The following is a 19,859-nucleotide window of genomic DNA, read 5'->3' on the forward strand; positions in this document are numbered from 1 at the left end:
GTTCGATCCCTGACCTCGCTCAGTGGGTTAAGGATCCAACGTTGCTGTGAGCTGTAGTGTAGGTTGCAGACACGGCTGGGATCTGGCATTGCTGTGGCTGTGGTGTAGGCTGGCAGCTACAGCTCCGATTCGACCCTTAGCCTGGGAACCTCCATATGCTGTGGGTGCGGCCCTAGAAAAGAGACAAAAAGCAAAAAAAAAAAAAAAAAATGTCACTTGGCAGGTTCACCCCACAAAATCATCAGTTTTCCCTTTGGGGTAGACACACTTTAATCTCACCCCCTCTAAACAGCAGCCTCTTTTGACCTCCTGTCTCCCATCCACTGCCTCTGCCAGTCCTGTAGGCTCTCCCCCCACCCAGCATCCTGACTCCAGCACATTCGCTCCTAGCCCACCCTGAGCTTCTCTCACCTGGACCATCCTGGCTGCCTGCTGACTGATCTCCCACCTCCCTTCTCCTCGATTCTGTTCCCTCCCTGGGTCCCCTCCTCACTTAGCCATCAGAGGGGTTTTTATTTAAATCAGATTAGATCACATCCCACCCCACCCTCAACTTAAAGCCCCCCCCCTCTGCCCCCTGGAGTTAGAATAAATCCTGCCACCCCCCTCCTTCCTTCAGTACCTCTGGAGCACTCTGCACATTTATACCCCAGGGCCTTTGCACAAGCTCCTCCTTGGGCCTGGAATGTTCTCACCCCACAACTTGGTGTGGCTGGCTCTGTCTCATCCTTTAAGAATCAACTCAGGGAGTTCCTATTATAGCTCAGTGGTTAACGAACCCGACTAGTATCCATGAGGATGTGGGTTCGATCCCTGACCTCACTCAGTGGGTTAAGGATCTGGTGTTTCTGTGAGTTGTGGTGTAGGATGCAGATGTGGCTCAGATCCCGCTTTGCTGTGGCTACGGTGTAGGCCAGCAGCTACAGCTCCGATTTGACCCCGAGCCTGGGAACCTCCATGTGCTTCAGGTGCAGCCCTGAAAAGACAAAAAAAGACAAAAAAAAAAAAAAAAAAGAATCAACTCAGGAGTTCCCGCTGTGGCACAACGGGATCAGCGGCATCTTGGGAGTGCTGGGATGCAGGTTCGATCCCTGGCCCGGTGCTGAAGGTTAACGATGCAGCATTGCTTTGGCTTAGGTCGTGACTGTAGCTTGAATCTGATCCTTGGCCTGGGAACTTCACATGCTGCGGGTTGGAAAAAGAAAAGAAAAGAAAAAAAAAAAAAAAGAATCAACGCAGACATCATCTCAGAGAGGTTTTCCCAGGTGCTGCGCCAGCATGTCACCTTGTCCCTGCTGTTCCTCCCGAGCTGTCCTCCTATTTGATTGTCTCTGTAACATGGAAATAGCTGCTTATTGGCTATGGTCTCTCTCCCCAGGAGAAGGTAAACACTACAGAAGCAATGGTGGTCTCTTTCCTCCTGAACTTCCAGCAAGCAGAACAGGGCCTGGCTGGCATAGAGTAGGCACCCGTGTGAATCTTGAGTCCCATGAATGAATCAGAACCACCCCCGCTTCCTAAGTGAGGCAGCCCCACTGGCCTCGGTCAGGTAGATGGTTGCGAGCCTGGTGTAGTCACAGCTTCCACCCTCTCGTGAGATGCTGGAAATCCGACATTTTTTCTTAATGTGAAATTTTCCAACTTTTAAAACACAACGTGAGCCAAGCAAAACATGCCTCCAGGCTGCATCCGGTCCCGGGGCCGCCCGTCTGTGATCTCTGCTCTCGCTTTCCAGTTATTACTGCAGCTCAGCCGCATCTCTTTGAAGAGGGAGGCGGGCTGTTTATTTTTAACCCTGGAACCTGGCACGCGTTTCGGAGGATGATTGCCTAAAGGCGCGTGATCGGGTCTCACCGTGGGCCTCTGAAGGGTCAAGTGTGTGCTTTTCCTCTGGCGTAGGAGCTGAAGTTGGGTGCCACACCCCATGCTCATGGTCTGGGTGCCCCCTCCCCAGTGGGCCCCGTGCCAGGCTCCGTGTGCAGTCAGGAAGCAGAGCAGAGTGGGCTTTTGTATCAGATACACAAGGAGAGCATTTTTAGTCCTTTTTAAAGATGATTATGGGGAATATTGCTGTTTTGCACAAGCGCCATAATTTTATTGAGCAGAAATAAGATTCAGCTACAAATTTTCTTTTTCTTTTTTTTTTTTTTTTTTCTTGCCATTTTGCCATTTCTTGGGCCGCTCCCATGGCATATGGAGGTTCCCAGGCCAGGGGTCTAATTGGAGCTGTAGCGGCCGGCCTACACCACAGCCACAGCAACTCAAGATCCGAACCACATCTGTGACCTACACCACAGCTCACGGCTAAGCCGGATCTTTAAACCGCTGAGCAAGGCCAGGGATCAAACCCGCAGCCTCATGGTTCCTAGTCGGATTTGTTAACCACTGAGCCACGACGGGAACACCACAAATTTTCTCATTAAATGAAAAGAATCTCTTCCAGGTCCTGGTGTATTAGCTGAGAACAATTTTTATATAATAGCAATTCTAAAATAGATACCTTTGAATTATGTTTTTTGTTTGTTTTGCTCTTTAGGGCCACATTGCAGCACATGGAAGTTCCCAGTCTAGGGGTCAAATCGGAGCTGCAGCTGCTGGCCTACGCCACAGCCACAGCAACACCAGATCCTTAATCCATTGAACGAGGCTAACGATTGAACCTACCTCCTTATGGATACTTGCCAGGTTCATAACCCGCTGAGCCACAGTGGGAACTCCTGAATTCTGGTTGTTGTTGTTGTGTTTTTGTGGGGTTGTTTGTTTTCGTTGTTGTTTATTTGGCTGAGCCATGCAGATGTTCCCAGGCCAGGGATCGAACCCTCGCCACAGTGGTGACAACACGAGATCCTTAACCACTAGGCCATTAGGGAACTCCTGAATTCTGTTTTTGAATTTAACTTTATGTCTTGGCTGGTTTTGCACATGGCCAGCAGAATCCTAACAAAGTCAATCCCTCCCTCCATGAAGGGATACAGTGTATAACTTACTTAACCATCTAGAGGCTAGATTATTTCATTGGTTCTGTTTTTTAAATATCATAAACAATGTATAATGAATTTGTGCTTGTAGCCTTTGCTTTCTTCTGGATTATTTCCTTGGGATAAATTCCCAAAAGTTTTATTCCAAAAAGAGGGGAGGGGCATGTTTACAATTGTTTTTTTTTGTTTTGTTTTTTTTGTCTTTTTAGGGCTGCACCCATGGCATACAGAGGTTCCCAGGTTAGGGGTCTAATCAGAGATGTAGCTGCCGGCCTACACCACAGCCACAGCAATGTAGGATCCGAGCCATGTCTGCGACCTACACCACTGCTCACAGCAACGCCAGATCCTTAACCCACTGAGCAAGGCCAGGGATCGAACCCGCAACCTCATGGTTCCTAGTCAGATTTGTTAACCACTGTGCCATGATGGGAACTCCTACAATTCTTCATAGGTCTTCCCAAAATCTTTTCATACCAATTTATATGTGTAAGCAGCAACATAGAACTATGGGTTTCCCTACAAATTTGGCAGCATTGCGTGTGATTTTTCCTCGTGTTTCCAAGTAAAGAGGTATAAAATGGCATATATATGTATGTATATACGTATGTGTGTGCGTGTGTATGTGTATATATATATAATTTTTTTTGTCTGCCCCGAGGCATATGGAGTTCCCAGGCCAGGAATCAGATCCCAGCTGCAGGTGCAACCTACGCTGCAGCTGTAGCAACACAGCATCCTTAACCCACTGTGCAAGCCTGGGGATCTAACCCTTGTCCCAGTGCTCTAGATACACCCCTGATCCCATTGAGCCGCACCGGGAACTTCTCCTTTCTCTCTGTTTTTATTTGCTTGTCTTTGATTGTTAATGACCTTGAACTTCTCTCCATGCTTTTGTGCTTTTGTATTTGTGCTCGCACACATTATGTCTCTGGCCTTTGTCCTTTTTAGGGGTGTTGTTGGCGTCTTTATTTTTTTCATAACTTTTATGAGCTTGAGACAGAGTAGAGATATTAACCCTTTACAAGCTGTTTCTGCTGTAAGTACGCCACCCCACAGTATGTTTTGTTCTGAACTTGTCGTCCGGGTTTGTTACAAAGGGCTGGTTGCTTCTGCGTACTTCATACATAGGCTGAGTTCAAGAGGAAAGGGCTGAGTGCTGGTGGAGTGGGGGACACCCCTGGTGGGAGCCAGGCATGTGCATGTGACACCCTCCCCCCCAAGTCAGGGTGTGATGTCATCACGCTCCTCCCAGCATCCTCAGGGCCCCCCGAGGCTTGGTTGCCAGTACCTCCCCTAGTGAGACCCAGGCTCTTACTGGACATTGCCAAGGTCATGAGGGTACTCATGCCATCCTCAGTAAGGCCTCGGGGTCTGGGCCTGGAGGAGGGTGGGCAGAGCCTCCACGTTCTGTGTGTGATGCTCTAAGCTGGTCACATCTGGAATGTGTCAGGGCAGGTGCAGCCATGGTGAGGCGCAGGTCACATGCCACACCCTGGCTTTGAACAGTGCTTCCCAGCCTGCCCATGTCATCACGCACAGAAAATCATACTTGTAGGGCCCGATGTGGTAAAGGAGGAGCTGTCTAACCTCAAAATCAATAGCCTGAAGCTCCACCCTGAGGATGCACCTGCCGCAGGGTGCAAAGGTCACAGATGCTGGACTTTTCCTCAGCGCCCTTAGATTTTCACTGACCACCTCCTCAAAGTCCTTTCAGCGTGTGTCCCCTGCTCAGTCCCAAAGCTAGCTTCATAGTTTTAGGATTTTGTTACTTCAGCACCCCGCTTCCAAGTATCAGAATGTGTATCTGTTTTCTATTGCTATGTAGTGAAATACCCCCAACATTCAGTGGCTTAGAACAAAAGTGAACCTCTATTTCCTCGCACTTTCTGTGGGGCAGGGATTCCGGGGTAGCCTGGTTGAGAAGTGTTTGCTTAGGGTCTCAAGGGGTCTCGAGAAGTTGCCACCAGGATGCTGGCTTGGGCTGCAGTAATCAAGGCTGGACTTGCAAGGCGGCTCATTCACATGGAGGTCAGATCGGTGCTGGTGGGTGGTGGGAAGCTTTGCTTCTCCCCATGTGGGTCTCTTGAATGTCCTTGTCACGTGGCAGCTGGCCTCTTCCAGAACCCAAGATGCAGCAGAGCAAATGGAAGCCACGTCTGTCAGCTCCGTTAAACTTTATAGGTCACACAGACTGGCTGATTCATTAAGGGCGGGGTCTGCACCCAGGAGTGAATCCCAGGAGGTGGAGACTATTGGGGGCCATCTCAAAGGCTGTTATGGGCTGAATCATGTCCCTAAAATTCCTTTGTCATGGAGTTCCTGTCATGGCTCAGCAGATAATGAACCCGACGAGTATCCATGAGGATGCGAGTTCCATCCCTGGCCTCGTTCAGTGGGCTAAGGATCCAGTGTTGCCTTGAACTGTGGTGTAGGTCAAAGATGTGGCTCAGATCCTGTGTTGCTGTGGCTGTGGTGTAGACCAGCAGCTGCAGCTCCGATTTGACTCCTAGCCCGAGAACCTCCATATGCAGTGGGTGTGGCCCTAAAAAGGCAAAAAATAAAATAAAATAATAGAAAATTCCTTTGTTGAACTCGTAACCCCTGGTCCCTTAGGCTGTGGCTGTTGAGGGAGATGGAGCCTTCAAAGATGGGACTAAATGAAACTGAGGTCCTGTGGGCGGGTCCTGGTCCCCCGTGGCTGCTGTCCTTGGGAGAAGAAGAGGAGACTGGGACACGGGCACACACGGGGAAGAGGCGTGAGGACCCGGGGAGAGGCTGGCCATTTGCAGGCTGAGGAGAGAGGCCTCAGAAACAGCCAGCTCTCCTGACATCTTGGACTTCTGGCCTCCATCACGGAGAGGAAACAAAATTCTGCCTTCAAGCTGCCCGGTTCGTGGTACTTGTCACTCCAGCCCTAGACACGAATCCGAAGGCTGACCATCATGGCTATCAAGTAAGAAAGAAGAGTGGCAAGGCAGATGACCACGCCATCAGTCAAAAAGTGACATCTTACGGTCACACAGGTTCAAACACAGATAGATCTGGTGTCTCTTCGGGAGGGTGGTAACCCAAAGACACTTTTGAAAGAACTTCTAGCAAGTCAGATCCCTCAGAACTTCTGCCTCATCTAGGGAGTTCCCATGGTGGCTCAGTGGTAATGAACCCAACTAGTGTGCATGAGGATCTGGGTTCAATTCCTGGCCTCGCAGTGGGTTAAGGATTCGGCATTGCCACAAACTATGGTGTAGGTTGCAGATGTGGCTTGGATATGGTTTTGCTGTGACTGTGGTGTAGGCTGGCAGCTGCAACTCTGATTCGATCCCTAGCCTGGGAACTTCCATATGCTGTGGGTGTGGCCCTGGGGGGGGGGAAATCAGTCAATCAATCAATCAATCTTATGCCTCACCTAGTGGAAGAGAACCTATAAGGAAGGTATGAAGGTGATTGAACAAGGAGTTCCTGTTGTGGCTCAATGAGTTAAGAACCCAGCTAGTATCCACGAGAACGTGGGTTCAGTCCCTGGCCTCACTCAGCGGGTTAAACATCTGACATTGGTCCAGATGTGGCTCGGATCTGATGCTACTCTGGCTGTGGCGTCGGCAGGCAGCTGCAGCTCCCATTTGACCCCTAGTGAGGGAACGTCCATGTGCTGTGGGTGTGGCCCTAAAAAAAAGGAAAAGAAAGCGACTGATCATCATTGGTTCTAAATGAACACCAGTGAAACAGTATCCTAATCCCAGAAGGGAGTGACCCTTCCCAGAGACCTGAGCATGAACTTCAGAAAGCAGACCCACGGAAAGGTCCCTTGGCTGGGTGTCTTCAGTGGCCCGTCATTTCCTGCTGCAGCTACGTTTTCTGGGTGGGCTCCAGGGATTCTGTTTCCTTAATAAGAGAGTGAGAAAACTACACAATAGGCCTCAAAGGCTGGGCTCAGGGTGCCCCAAGGCCAAGTGTGGGCAGGTCTGAACTTCTCAGCCAAGGATCAAGGTTCCAGGGCCTCCCACTGCCAAGACAGAGTCTCTTAAGAGCAAGCAGCCTCATTATCTAAATAAACACAGGTTGGAAGGAGCAGTTAACTTCAGTTTCAGTGTTCAATGGTAGCCAAGAAAATAAAAATTAAATGGCTGAATATCTTGTTATCACATGTGTTGGGGCAGAGGGTGCTTTGCCAGGAAGAGAAGGTGCAAACAAAATCAGCCTGGGAGGGAAATAACCACTTAAAAAAAAAAAAAAAAAAAAAAATCCTGCCAGTGGTTCAGAGCTCTGTGTCAACAAGGAAATGGTCAGGCCTGAATCGGACCTGAATTAGCTTGGGCCTCTTCCTGAAAACATGCTGTGGGTTCTTTCACTCTCACCAAGATAAATTCTTTCGCTCCCAGGGCCGCTATGAGGGCCAAAGCATGCCTCTATAAATCACGGGGGTCACAGGACCTCCTGGGTCCAAGAGGATTGTGGTCTTATCAATGGGAATCTTCTTTTCTTTCCTTCCTCTAGTAGCCTTAAAGAAAATGGCCGGGCTCACGTCCTAAGAAAAGATAGTTTCTAGGGCTCTCCTCCAACTCCGACAGGAGTGCGCATATTGGTCTAACTTTCCTGGATAACACTTTGGCCCTGGGTATCAAAAGCCTGCGTGTTTTGAATGCCCTTTGACGAAGCGATCTACTTCCAAGAATTAGAACCTATCATGGTTGTGTACAGATATTAAGCTCTGAGGATGTTTCACATAGAATTCTTTGTAACATTAAAGAATGGAGATCATCCGAAATGGGGGTCGTCACTCTGGTGGGGTATTGTAAATAGAGCCAGTACCTCCACAAAATGAGAAACTCTGCAGCTCTGGAGTTCCCATCGTGGCGCAGCACAAACAAATCCGACGAGGAACCATGAGGTGTCAGGTTCGATCCCTGGCCTCGCTCCGTGGGTTAAGGATCCGGCATTGCTGTGAGTTGTGATGTAGGTTGAAGACTCGGCTCTGACCCCTCATTGCTGTAGCTGTGGCATAGGGCGGCAGCTGTAGCTCCGATTAGACCCCTAGCCTGGGAACCTCCATATGCCATGGGTGTGGCCCTAAAAAGCAAAAAGAAAAAAAGAAAAGAAAAACTCTGCAGCTCTTTAAAGTGATCTTATGTTAAATTTTTTCACAAATACCTTAATAAATGAGAAAAAGTAGCCTACGGAATAATACGTCTTGATCCTTTTGAGGAGGAAAGACATACAAGAGTGACTAGAAGGATATTATTTAAAGGTGACTTTTTTCCCCTTGATAGTGGGATTTAGTGGGATTTTTATTTTCCTGCATTCAGCATATTTGTGATTTTAAAGTTTTCAATTACAAACATATTTATTTTGAAACAAAAAAGCAAAAGTTTATGGGAAAAGCATTAGTCGTTGTCGGACTTCTAAGAATAATTCAGACTATTACTTCTTCCTAATGGAAGCAGCTTATATAAAAATTATATAGCTCATCCTCAGATCTCTTGAGATTTAAGGTTTGTTTTCACCTGAGAGTTGTGCTTGGCTAAGAACCCCAAATAATAATGAGACACCTAAAGATAGCAAAAATATTCACGAGCAACCCTGTGCATCCGGAAAGCAGTGAAAATAAATAAATTGGAAGACAATTCAAAGGATATATCTTTGCTCCTCAACTTTTCATGGCTTCTGGGGCAAACTGAGTCATCCAAAAGTATAGGTTAGTATTACACGTGCAGAAATTTTTACATTTCTGACCAAAAAATCGCCTCAGAGACCCTCATATTTAAAAGCAATCATCTACCCAGATGTGAATTTTTTCTTTTCTTTTCTTTTCATTGTTCTCTCTGTTTTTTTCTTTGTTTGTTTGTTTGTTTCTCTTTTCTTTTTTTCTATTTAGAGCTGTACCCATGGCCTATGGAAGTTGGCACGCAGGCTAGGGGTTGAACTGGCCTACATCACAGCCATAGCAGTCAGATCTGAGCCGTGTCTGCAACCTCCACCACAGTTCACGGCAACGCCAGATCCTTAACCCACTGAGCAAGGCCAGGGATTGAACCTGTATCCTCATGGAGATTAGTCAGGTTTTTAACCCACTGAGCCACAATGGGAACTCACTGAATTTTCTTTTTAAGAAAGTTCATTTTCTACACATTCATTTCAAAGCAATGTAAGCTCACAAAAAGTTGGAAAGTACCTTAAAATTGATATGGGGGAAAAAAACAAAAAAACTTCTTTCCCATAAACCTCCCCAATATCCTCTCTTACCATCTAGGAGATTCTCCTTCCAGTCTTTTTTTTTTTTTTTTTTCTCTTCTTATTTGCAGGTTAAGCTTTAATATTTAGGTCTGAATGTATCATACCCTACATGCTTGTTTTCACTCAACAGAACCCAAAGAAAGCAAATAATTTAGATCATTGCCGAGACCAGCTCAGCAGGATGGGGCTGAAGAACAGGTGCTGTGAAACTTAAGGAAAAAAGTTAACATAAAACAAGACTCCCATTGTGGCTCAGTGGTTAACGAACTCCCATTGTGGGAACTCCCATTGTGGCTCAGTGGTTAACGAATCCAACTAGGAACCATGAGGTTGCGGGTTCGATCCCTGGCCTTGCTCAGTGGGTTAAGGATCCAGCGTTGCCATGAGCTGTGGTGTAGGTCACAGATGTGGCTCAGATCCAGCATTGCTGTGGCTCTGGTGTAGACCGGTGGCTACAGCTCCGATTCGACCCCTAACCTGGGAACCACCATATGTTGCAGGAGCGGCCCAAGAAATGGCAAAAAAAAAAAAGCCAAAAAATAATAATAATAAAACAAGACACAGAGACATTTATCTTAAGTAAAGGTGGGAACCGGGGGACTCAAGGCCTCAGGGACCAAGAGCACCGCCTTAAGAAACCACACTGCTTTTATTGTATTCTTTAGGATGACGTCAAGTGAGAAGGGGATTGTAGGTGCAGGATATAAGTTTTTTAAGTTATTTTAAAAGTCACATAGCAGGTTGCTGATTAAGCTTTTACTCTGACCTTTAGGCATTTAACGATCATTAGCATTTGAGGAAGCTTGGTGTCAGCTATCTATGCACAGCATCTAGAGAATCACCATTGTGCTTCTGCAGAGGGCATGCCTGTCTGCAGCAACCCAGGATGCCTAGGTTTGCATCTTGGTTCTCCTCACTAATGCATATCCTGCTCACAACCCCTCTTAAACCCCTTGGGGCCATGGGGCTCCTCTTTTATTCTTAAGAGGACATAGCATGCTGTGCAAACGGCGTGCCAATCTGCGCAGGTCCGGTGTGCCCAGACCAACACATTAAGTCCTCATTCAGCTGAGCACATGAATAACTTATGCCTTTAGGTCTTTGTTCTTAAGCTTAAGTCATTTACCAGCACTGCGACTGTTTTCCAAGCAGAAAGATGGGGTAAAGCAGGACAGGATGGAGTTTTCAGCAAAGAGGCCAAGAAAAGATTGTGGAAACATGTCTCGCAACAGATTATAAATTCTCTAAATCCCAAAGGCCTTTTTTGAAAGTACCATTTTCCCATCTAACGTATGTCAGGGGCCTGATAGCAGTAATGGTAGGTGACACCCATCGGGCCCTCCACACATGGCCTGTGTGGAATCGTTATGACCACCGGTGAGCCTGCTCCCTGTATCTTCATCATGCAGCTGAGGAAACAGGCTTAGCAAGGGGCTGAGCTACCTACTGCTCCATCCTGCCCCTCGCAGATGCCATAGGCAACGAATCTTCTGGGATCTTAACCACAGGAGGTATTTCATTCAGGCTCAGAGACGACTGCTGAGCACAGCTCCCATTTATGTGGGCTTTGACTTCTGCAGTTACTTTGTGCAAACCTCATAGAAAGCAAGTAAAAAGGGTGTTCTTCGTGCTGCGTGGGAGGGACACAGTCTGAGTGAGTTGAGCAGATACCAGGTGCTGGGCCAGCCACAGGGTGACTGACTCCCTGTGCCCTCCGGGAGCTCTCAGCCCCACGAGAGATCCAGGCACAAAAGCAGCTAAAGTAACACAACACACTGGAAGCATCCCTGCTGCCCACCGCAGACCTGAGTTCCGTGGGGCAGCCCTCTCCCCTGTATTCTTATTTTTTTTGCTTTTTAGGGCCGTACCCGCAGCATATGGAGGTTCCCAGGCTAGGGGTCCAGCTGCCGGCTTACACCACAGCCACAGCAACTCGGGATCCGAGCCGCATCTTAGACCTACACCACAGCTCACGGCAACGACGGATCCTTAACCCACTGAGCGAGGCCAGGGATCGAACCCGCAACCTCACGGTCCCTCGTCAGATTGGTTTCTGCTGTGCCACTGTGGGAACTCTCGTCCCCTGAGTTCTGGAAACCACTGCCTTTGCCCCTCGGGATTGGGGATAGTAACATTTCTCTGCTGATCCTGACCCTGGGCTCCTGCACTGACTCTGAGGTGTTCGCATCCCCATTCACACCTTCGTAGAGTCTCTTTATCAAGCTGGCTTTCCATTGTCCAATGTGAGCTGTGGCTGACCTGCCAGGACCACGACCAAGCCTTTCAATGACTCTTCCTCTTCACAGAGACATATTTGATGCTTTGGCACTTGAAACATTTCATTCCATCTTCCTCGACTGCTTGACATGCTCTGTTCACCTTTTTGAAAAAATTTTTAAATTGTCGTTGATGTACAATGTTCTGTCAATTTCTGCTGTCCAGCAAAGGGACCCAGTTATACATACATATACATTCTTTTTCTCACATTATTCTCCATCACGTTCCATCACTAGTGACTAGATATAATTCCCTGTGCTATACAGCAGGATCTCATTGCTTATGCACTCCACATGCAAAAGTTTGCATCTACGAACCCCATACTTCTAGTCCATCCCACTCCCTCTCCCTTGGCAACCACAAGTCTGTTCTCCATGTCCATGCGTTTGTTTCTTTTCTGTAGATGGGTTCATTTGTGTCGTATATTAGATTCCACATGTAAGTGATATCATATGGGATTTGTCTTTCTCTTTCTGACTTCTTTCACTTAGTATGAGAGTCTCTAGTTCCATCCATGTTGCTGCAAATGGCCTTATTTTGATCTTTTTTATGGCTGAGTAGTATTCCATTGTGTATATGTACCACATCTTCTTCTTTTTTTTTTTTTTTTTTGTCTTTTTGCCATTTCTTGGGCCACTCCCACGGCATATGGGAGGTTCCCAGGCTAGGGGTCGAATTGGAGCTGTAGCCACCGGCCTACACCAGAGCCACAGCAACTTGGGATCCGAGCCGCATCTGCAACCTATACCACAGCTCACGGCAACGCCGGATCGTTAACCCACTGAGCAAGGGCAGGGATCGAACCCGCAATCTCATGGTTCCTAGTCGGATTCGTTAACATCTGCGGGACGGGAACTCCCCCCTTTTTTTTGTCTTTTTTCTTTTTTTTTTTTTTGTCTTTTTGCCATTTCTTGGGCGTACCACATCTTCTGAATCCATTCATCTGTTGATGGACATTTAGGTTGTTTCCATGTCTTGGCTACTGTGAATAGTGCATAGGGGTGCATGTGTCTTTTTCAATAAAAGCTTTATCCGGATTTAAGCCCAGGAGTGGGATTGCTGGGTCGTATTGTAGTTGTGTTCGTTCATTCATGAGAAGCCGCCAGGTTGGGTCCAGGGAGCTGCATCCTTTAGGCTGGAGTATTCAGAAGCAGTCAAAGATGACTCTAAGTCAGAGTGAGTTGCAGAGAAGAGCTGAGCCAGGGACCGACAGGAGGATGACAGCTCCCTGACACCCCTCCAGGCAGCCTTTCTCAGCATAGATTTGAACTCAAGGGCCACCCCCGCCCCCAACACATTCTGAAGCCAGGTACATGGGATGTTTGCACTCCCTGGTGTCCATCTCAGCTCAGTCATTCATTCATTAAATGCATCATTGCTGGGGGCCTCCTGTGAGCCCAGCACACCAGTGATCAGGCACTGTGAAATTGGATTTAGCAAAATCAACAGGAACCTTATTTTTTCCTTTTTTTTCTTTTAGGGCCACCCCTGTGGCATATGGAAGTTCCCGGGCTAGGGGTCGAATCAGAGCTGCACCTGCAGGCCTACGTCACAGCCACAGCAACACCAAATCCAAGCCACGTCTGTGACCTACACCACAGCCCACAGCAACGCCAGATCCTTAACCCACTGAGCGAGGCTAGGGATCAAACCCGCATCCTCCTGGATACTAGTCAGGTTCATAACCCGCTGAGCCACAACGGGAACTCCTAATTTATATATTTTGTATGCGTGTGTGTATTTATTTGTTTATTTAACTGTCTTTCGCCACGAGCCTTGTCTTTCCAGCATTTTATGTTCACCACAGGTCCTTCCTTTCATCTGGGCATTTTCACAGATCTCTCCTGAATGTAACAGACAAAGATGGAGCTTCTGCATCTTCCTCTAGCCGTGTGTGCCTGGGGTACCGCCTCAGAACCCGGGGTTCCCTGGAACACAGTTTGAATGCCAGTGCTCTTGGGTTTTTTTGTTTTGTTTTTTTGTCTTTTTGCCATTTCTAGGGCTGCTTCTGCGGCATATGGAGGTTCCCAGCTAGGGATCTAATCAGAGCTGTAGCCGTGGGCCTACGCCACAGCAACGTGGGATCCGAGCCGCATCTGCAACCTTCACCACAGCTCACGGCAACACTGGGTCCTAGACCCACTGAGCAAGGCAGGGATCGAACCCGCAACCTCATAGTTCCTAGTTGGATTCATTAACCACTGAGCCACGACGGGAACTCCTGCCCTGACTTTGTGTCACCCATCATGTGTGCTTCTGTCTATAACTAGCCACCCACACCGGAGGAAGCTCAGGTCCCCTGCCACCTCCAGGCTCATTAAATTCCCATTCACAGTGAGGGACTGGCTTTTGTCCCCTTTGGTGGTCTTTCTGTTTGTTTGGTCATGTCCTTGGCATGTGAAAATTCCTGGGCCAGGGATTGAACCTGTGCCACAGCCACCAAAGAACTCCCCTTTGGTGGTCTTTTCACTCCACAAGCCTTATTGGTCACACCTCCTCCCTTCCAGATCCTTCCAGAGCCCAACCCCGGTTCTGAAGCCATCAAGCACATGCACGCTTCTTCCCATTGTTGACTTTCTCCTCCCCGAACCCTCTACCCTCTTGTTTTTCCCCTACTGGGCCACATCGTTCACATGTGCCAAATACGTGTGCATACCTGGCACTTGCCTTATTTACTTACTTATACCTGAATCATTTAGACTTTCCCTAACCCCGTCCTGTCTTCTTGAGCAGACTCTCAGGAGCCAGAGCCCTAATTTCTTCTTCATCATAGCCCAGTCTTTTATCCTCTCTCTCCTGTCAAATGTCTGAGGCCACGATTCCCCCAGTACCTCTTCCCATTCTTGTCCAAGTAGGGAAATCATATTTAAGGGCACAGTCTTGAATGCCAACCAGAGTAAGATCTAGGGTGTTCACTTCCACTCAACTCTGAGGCCTTAGGCAAGTTCCATGACCTTGCTAAGCATTAGTCAAGGCAATTAGCATTAACTGTTCAACAAACAACTCAGTGGCTTATCCTGGTAAAGGTTTATCTCTTGCTCACATCACTGTCCCATGGGGCTTAAGTGGATTTCCTGGGCCGCTCTCCTCCAAGCGGTGACTCAGGGATCCAGGCTGCTTCCTCCTCATGAGGCTTCAAGATAAACAGGGAAGGAACATCATCAGAGTTGTACCTTTTTTTTTTTTGGCCTTGCCTGAGGCGTGTGGAAATTTCCAGGCCAGGAATGGAACCCACACTATAGCAGCAATCCAAGCCACTGGAGTGACAGTGCCAGATCCTTAACCTATGGTGCCTCAAGGAAACTCCCCAGAGTTGTACTTTTTTAGAAGTTGGTTCTGGCAGCTTCTGTTGATTTGATAGCCTAAGGATACCAAAGGGAAAAAATGGACGTGGGCCTGTTGGTCTTACTGTCATTGTGGACTCCTGACTTTTTCTCTTTCCCTGTGTTCACGTTTCTACCAGACATTGCTACTTCTTGTATGTCTCTATGAGACATTTCTGGCTTAATATTGGGACAAATAAATATTTATATTTTTCTTTCTTATAGTATTACTATTATCTGTCTGCCTCCAACATCACTGCTCTCCATCTGATGTAAAAGAGTTCAGGAGAAAAATCTTGAAAAGGGATTTAGTAGTCCTTTTTTTTTTTTTTCCTTTTTAGGGTTGTACCCAGAGCATATGGAAGTTCCCAGGCTAGGGGTCAAATCAGGGCTGTAGCCTCTGGCCTATGCCACAGCCACAGCAATGCCAGATCCAAGCTGCATCTGCCACCCACCCCACAGCTCACGGCAACGCCCTCCTTAACCCACTGATCAAGGCCAGGGACTGAACTTGCATCCTTACAGAAGCTAGTCAGATCTGTTTCCGCTGAGCCATGACGGAAACTCCTAGTAGCCCATTTTTTATTTTAAAATTATTTAATATATTTGATGTAAGCAAAAGAGCATATGTAACACTCATGCAAATTATAAAGCAGAATAATTTACACTCCCAAAGAATTAGAATCCTGTCAATAACTTGCCTCTAGTCCTCTGTCTCGCCTTCTCTTTCTCCCAGTGGCAACAGCTATTTTGAGATTTGGGTTTATTTTTTTTCCCTTTTTCACTCTTGTTTTATTTCATAAGTGTGTATGTTATATACATGCTTTTTTTAGGGTTTTTATTTTGGCTAATAACAATAGTATCTAGCGGCATGTATTTTTCTGGGACCAGCTTTTTTCAATCACCGTTGTTTCTGTGGTTCATCCGTATCATGTGTGCGGCTGTATGGTCCTTTCATTCATGCTGATGAGTGACACTGCCTACTTTATTCATTCTTATGACGATGGACATTTGGGTTGTGTCCAGGTTTTTGTTGGTAAGAATTATGCTGCTCTGAACATTCTTGTGCATGTTTCCTGGGGGTTATGTGCGTAAAACTTCCTCGAGAGTACAAGTCTGCAATCCCTTGTTGCAAGGCTGCAAACCCGAAAGCTCTGAAAAATATCAAGAGCTTTTTTTAAATATTCATGTGGCAGAAAAAACCTGATAGAACCAGAATTAATGTAAGGTTTTGGTTAGTCCCCATTTATTTCATGTAATGTGCTTATTTCTATGTTTTACCTGAGAAATAACAGGATATCTGTCCCAATGCATAAGATCACCTCCCCCAAACTGGAGGAATTATAAATTCTGAAGAATTTCAGGAAAGGTATGTGTGCACGTGTATACTTTTGGGATGGAAACTATTGAGTCTTAAACTATAAAAATGTTCAAATTGGGAGTTTCCATCGTGGCTCAGTGATTAACAAACCCAACTAGTATCCATGGGGATGCGGGTTTGATCCCTGGCCTTGTGCAGCGGGTTAAGGATCTGGTGTTGCTGTGAACTGTGGTGTAGGTCACAGATGTGGCCTGGATCCCGCGTTGCTGTGGCTGTGGTGTAGGGCAGTGGCTACAGCTCCGATTTGACCCCTAGCCTGGGAACCTCCATATGCTACAGGTGTGGCCCTAAAAAGACAAAAGACAAAAAAAATTTTAAAATAAAAAATAAAAAACTTAGAATGTTCAAATTAAAAAGATGCCAGAAATGCAGTTACTAGCCATGGTCAATAGCTTCCATTGTTCCACAGCTTCTGCAGCGCTTGGCATTGACAGGCTTCTTAATTTTTGCCAATCTAGAATATATAAAGTGGTATTTTCATTGTGGTCCTCATTTGCCTCTTTCTCATTGCTAATAAGAGTAGCTCATTTCAATATATTCAATATCATATAATAAGCCATAATGGAAAAGAATATGAAAAAGAATATGTGTGTGTGTGTGCATAACTGAATCACTCTGCTGTACACATGAAACTAACACAACTTGTAAACCAACTATACTTCAATTAAAAAGAAGAAAGGGGAGGGAGTTCCCCATGTGGCTCATCAAGTTAAGAACCCGACGTAATATCTGTGAGGATGTCGGTTTGATTCCTGACCTCACTCAGTGGGTTAAGGATCCGGCATTGCCACAAGCTGCAGCACAGGTGGCAGATGTGGCTCGGAGCCCACATTGCTGTGCCTGTGGTGTAGGCCAGCAGTTGCAGTTCTGATTTGAATTCTAGCCCGGGAACTTCCATATGCAGCAAGTGTGGCCATACAAAGAAAAAAAGCTTTTCTTAAAGGGAAGAGAAAGGATTAAGTTTGTTTCCATATATGTATCAGATGTTTTCTCTTCTGTGAAATGCCTGCTTATGATTTTTGCCCATTTGAAAAATTGAATTTTTGGAGTTCCTGTGTGGCTCAGTGGTTAAGGATCTGACCTGGTCCCTGCAGTGACTCAGGTCACTGCTGTCATGCAAGTTCAATCCCTGGCCTGGGCACTTCTGCATGACACTGGCACGAGCCAAAAAAAAAAAAAAAAAAAAAAAAAAAAAAAAAAAAAAAAAAAAAAAAAAAAAATTCGATTATCTATTTTGTATTTATTTGTAGAAGCATTAAACCATTTGATTTATCTCTTTTCTGTTTGTGGCTTATCTTTTTCTCCCTATCACCTATAATTTTTTTTCTTCCAGTTTTATTGCGATACAATTGACATACAGCACTGTATCAATTTAAGGTGTGCAGCATATTGATTTGACTTACATGCATCACGAGATGATTGTCACAATAAGTTTAGTAAATATCCCTCATTCCATGTAGAGATACAAAATTAAAGAAATAGAAAAAGACTTGTTTGTGTGTGATAAGAACTCAGGATGTACTCTCTTAACTTTCATGTGTAACACACAGCAGTGTTAATTACATTTATCATGTTGTACATTGCATCCCCGGTACTTATTTATCTTATAAGTGAGAGGTTTTGGTTCCTTTTGAGCACCTCATCCAGTTCCCTCTGCCCCCACCCCCTGCAATTGTGCTTTGTCTTTATTGCGTATTTCAATGAGCAGTGGTTCTTAATTTTAACATGTATCAATATTCTTTTTTTTTTTTTCAGTTAGTGCGTTTTGTTTTTGCTGTTGTTTTGTTTTTTCAGGTTTTTTTTTTTTTTTTTTTTTTTTTGCCACTCCGAGGCATTTGGAGTTCTGGACCAAGGATCAGAGCCAAGCCACAGTTGCCACGTGTGTTACAGCTTCAACACCACTGGATTCTTAACCCACTGTGCCTGGCCAGGTATCAAGCCTGGGTCCCATCACTCCCAAGAGCAGCCAATCCCATTGCGCCACAGCAGGAACTCCACTTTTTGTATTTTATTTAAGAAATCTTTTCCTGGAGTCCCCATCGAGGCTCAGTGGTTAACGAATCCGACTAGGAACCATGAGGTTGCGGGTTCGATCCCTGGCCTTGCTCAGTGGGTTAAGGATCCGTCGTTGCTGTGAGCTGTGGTGTAGGTCACAGATGTGGCTCAGATCCTGCATTGCTATGGCTCTGGTGTAGGCCAGCGCTGTAGCTCCAACTCGACCCCTAGCCTGGGAACCTCCATATGCTGCAGGTGCGGTCCTAGAAAAAGACAATCAATTCCTTTGGGAATTGATTTTTATATGGGGACCCGACCCTACTCTTTTTCTGCGGGTAACCAGATGCAGTGGAGGTAGGGGGCAAAGACCTTTCCAGAAGTCTGACCGAGAAGGAAAGCCATGAGGCTGGAGAGATGTTCTGGAATTGTGGGAGTGCAGGAGTTTTGTCTTTAGGGGGTAGGAGTTTGTCATTTATGAGACATGAACAGACAGCTCAAGGCAAGTCCTATGCCGGCGGGTCCTTGATGCAGGGCGCTGCACTCCTGGGGACAGGCTTCAGCAGCAACAGCCCCTAGGGCTCTGCAAGCCTGATCCTCCCACGGGCATCTCTGGATCCAAAACTCTCTTTAACGGCCCCTCCCATCTCAGGGCAGAATAGCTTTCTATTTTGTTCGCTTTAGTGAGTGCATTTACAGTTTTGTCTTCTGAATGGCCTGCTGATTTCCCCTTTCCTCAGCACCACTGCCACTGGCTCCTCTGTCTCCAGGCTGAAGATTTGAGTCTTTCTCCAGGGGGACCTCACCCACCCTCCGCTGAGCCTGGAGGGTAGAGTTTAGAGGTTAAGAAGTTAAACCTGCAGACTCGGGGCGGGGGGGGGGGGGGGGGGGGGCCTTGTCCTGGTGTTCACATCCACACACACTCTCTCTGTATGCGTATCTATAAACATATATGTAATAAACCTATTTATTTAAACAACCTATTATCTATTAAATAACCCATTACAGATTCTATAAACATATTCTCTATATGTACCATATAAACTATACGATATATAATAAACCACCTTTCTCATAGGATTGCTGGAACATTAGATCAGTTAACATCCAAGTGCTGAGAACAGAGCCTGGCAGAATGTTAGCCCTTATCATGAGCGAGCTGAAATTTGCAAGGTCTCTGAAATGCTCTCCTTCTCTGGTCCCTACTTGCTTCCATATTGGTCTCCCTGCCTTTGGTTCCTTTTCTCTCCCAGGGCATCCCATACCCTGTCCCCAAAAAACATTTTGGGGGATATTTTCAGGGCATTTTTTAAGGCTTCCCATGGCTTGCAGAGTAAAGTTCAAACTCTTTAGCTCAGCGTTCAGAAGTATCTTGCTCCTGCTCTGTTTGACTTTTCCTCGCTGTTCTCTGCAGCATCACTGTTCCAGCTCACTCTCAGCCCCTCAGCCTCTAGGTGCTTCTGGCCCACTTACCTTGGTGTTTAGACCTTTCTCTCTTGCCTGCCTCTACCCAGGTCATGATTCTTCTCTCATAACCAAGCCCCTCTCCTCCATAAAGCCTGTCTTGACCACTCCAATCCCCAACTGTCTCTCCTACCTCTGATCCCAGCATCTCTCATCTGGACCACTCCCTGTTTCACATAATTAGACAGGTTACACATATGGGTCTGTCTC

The 19,859-nt window shown here is 46.5% G+C and overlaps 1 protein-coding gene across 4 annotated transcripts in view; it reads left to right on the top strand.

The window, feature by feature from the left end:
• Nucleotides 1–19,859, top strand: part of EVA1C (eva-1 homolog C) — a 103,615-nt gene that overhangs the window by 57,757 nt on the left and 25,999 nt on the right. The window lies entirely within an intron of this gene.

This window comes from Sus scrofa, chromosome 13, assembly GCF_054392235.1.
Source record: "Sus scrofa isolate SSC_HxYL_T2T_F1_AM1 chromosome 13, Sscrofa_HxYL_maternal_Yorkshire_Landrace_v2.0, whole genome shotgun sequence".
Taxonomy (NCBI): Eukaryota; Metazoa; Chordata; class Mammalia; order Artiodactyla; family Suidae; genus Sus; species Sus scrofa.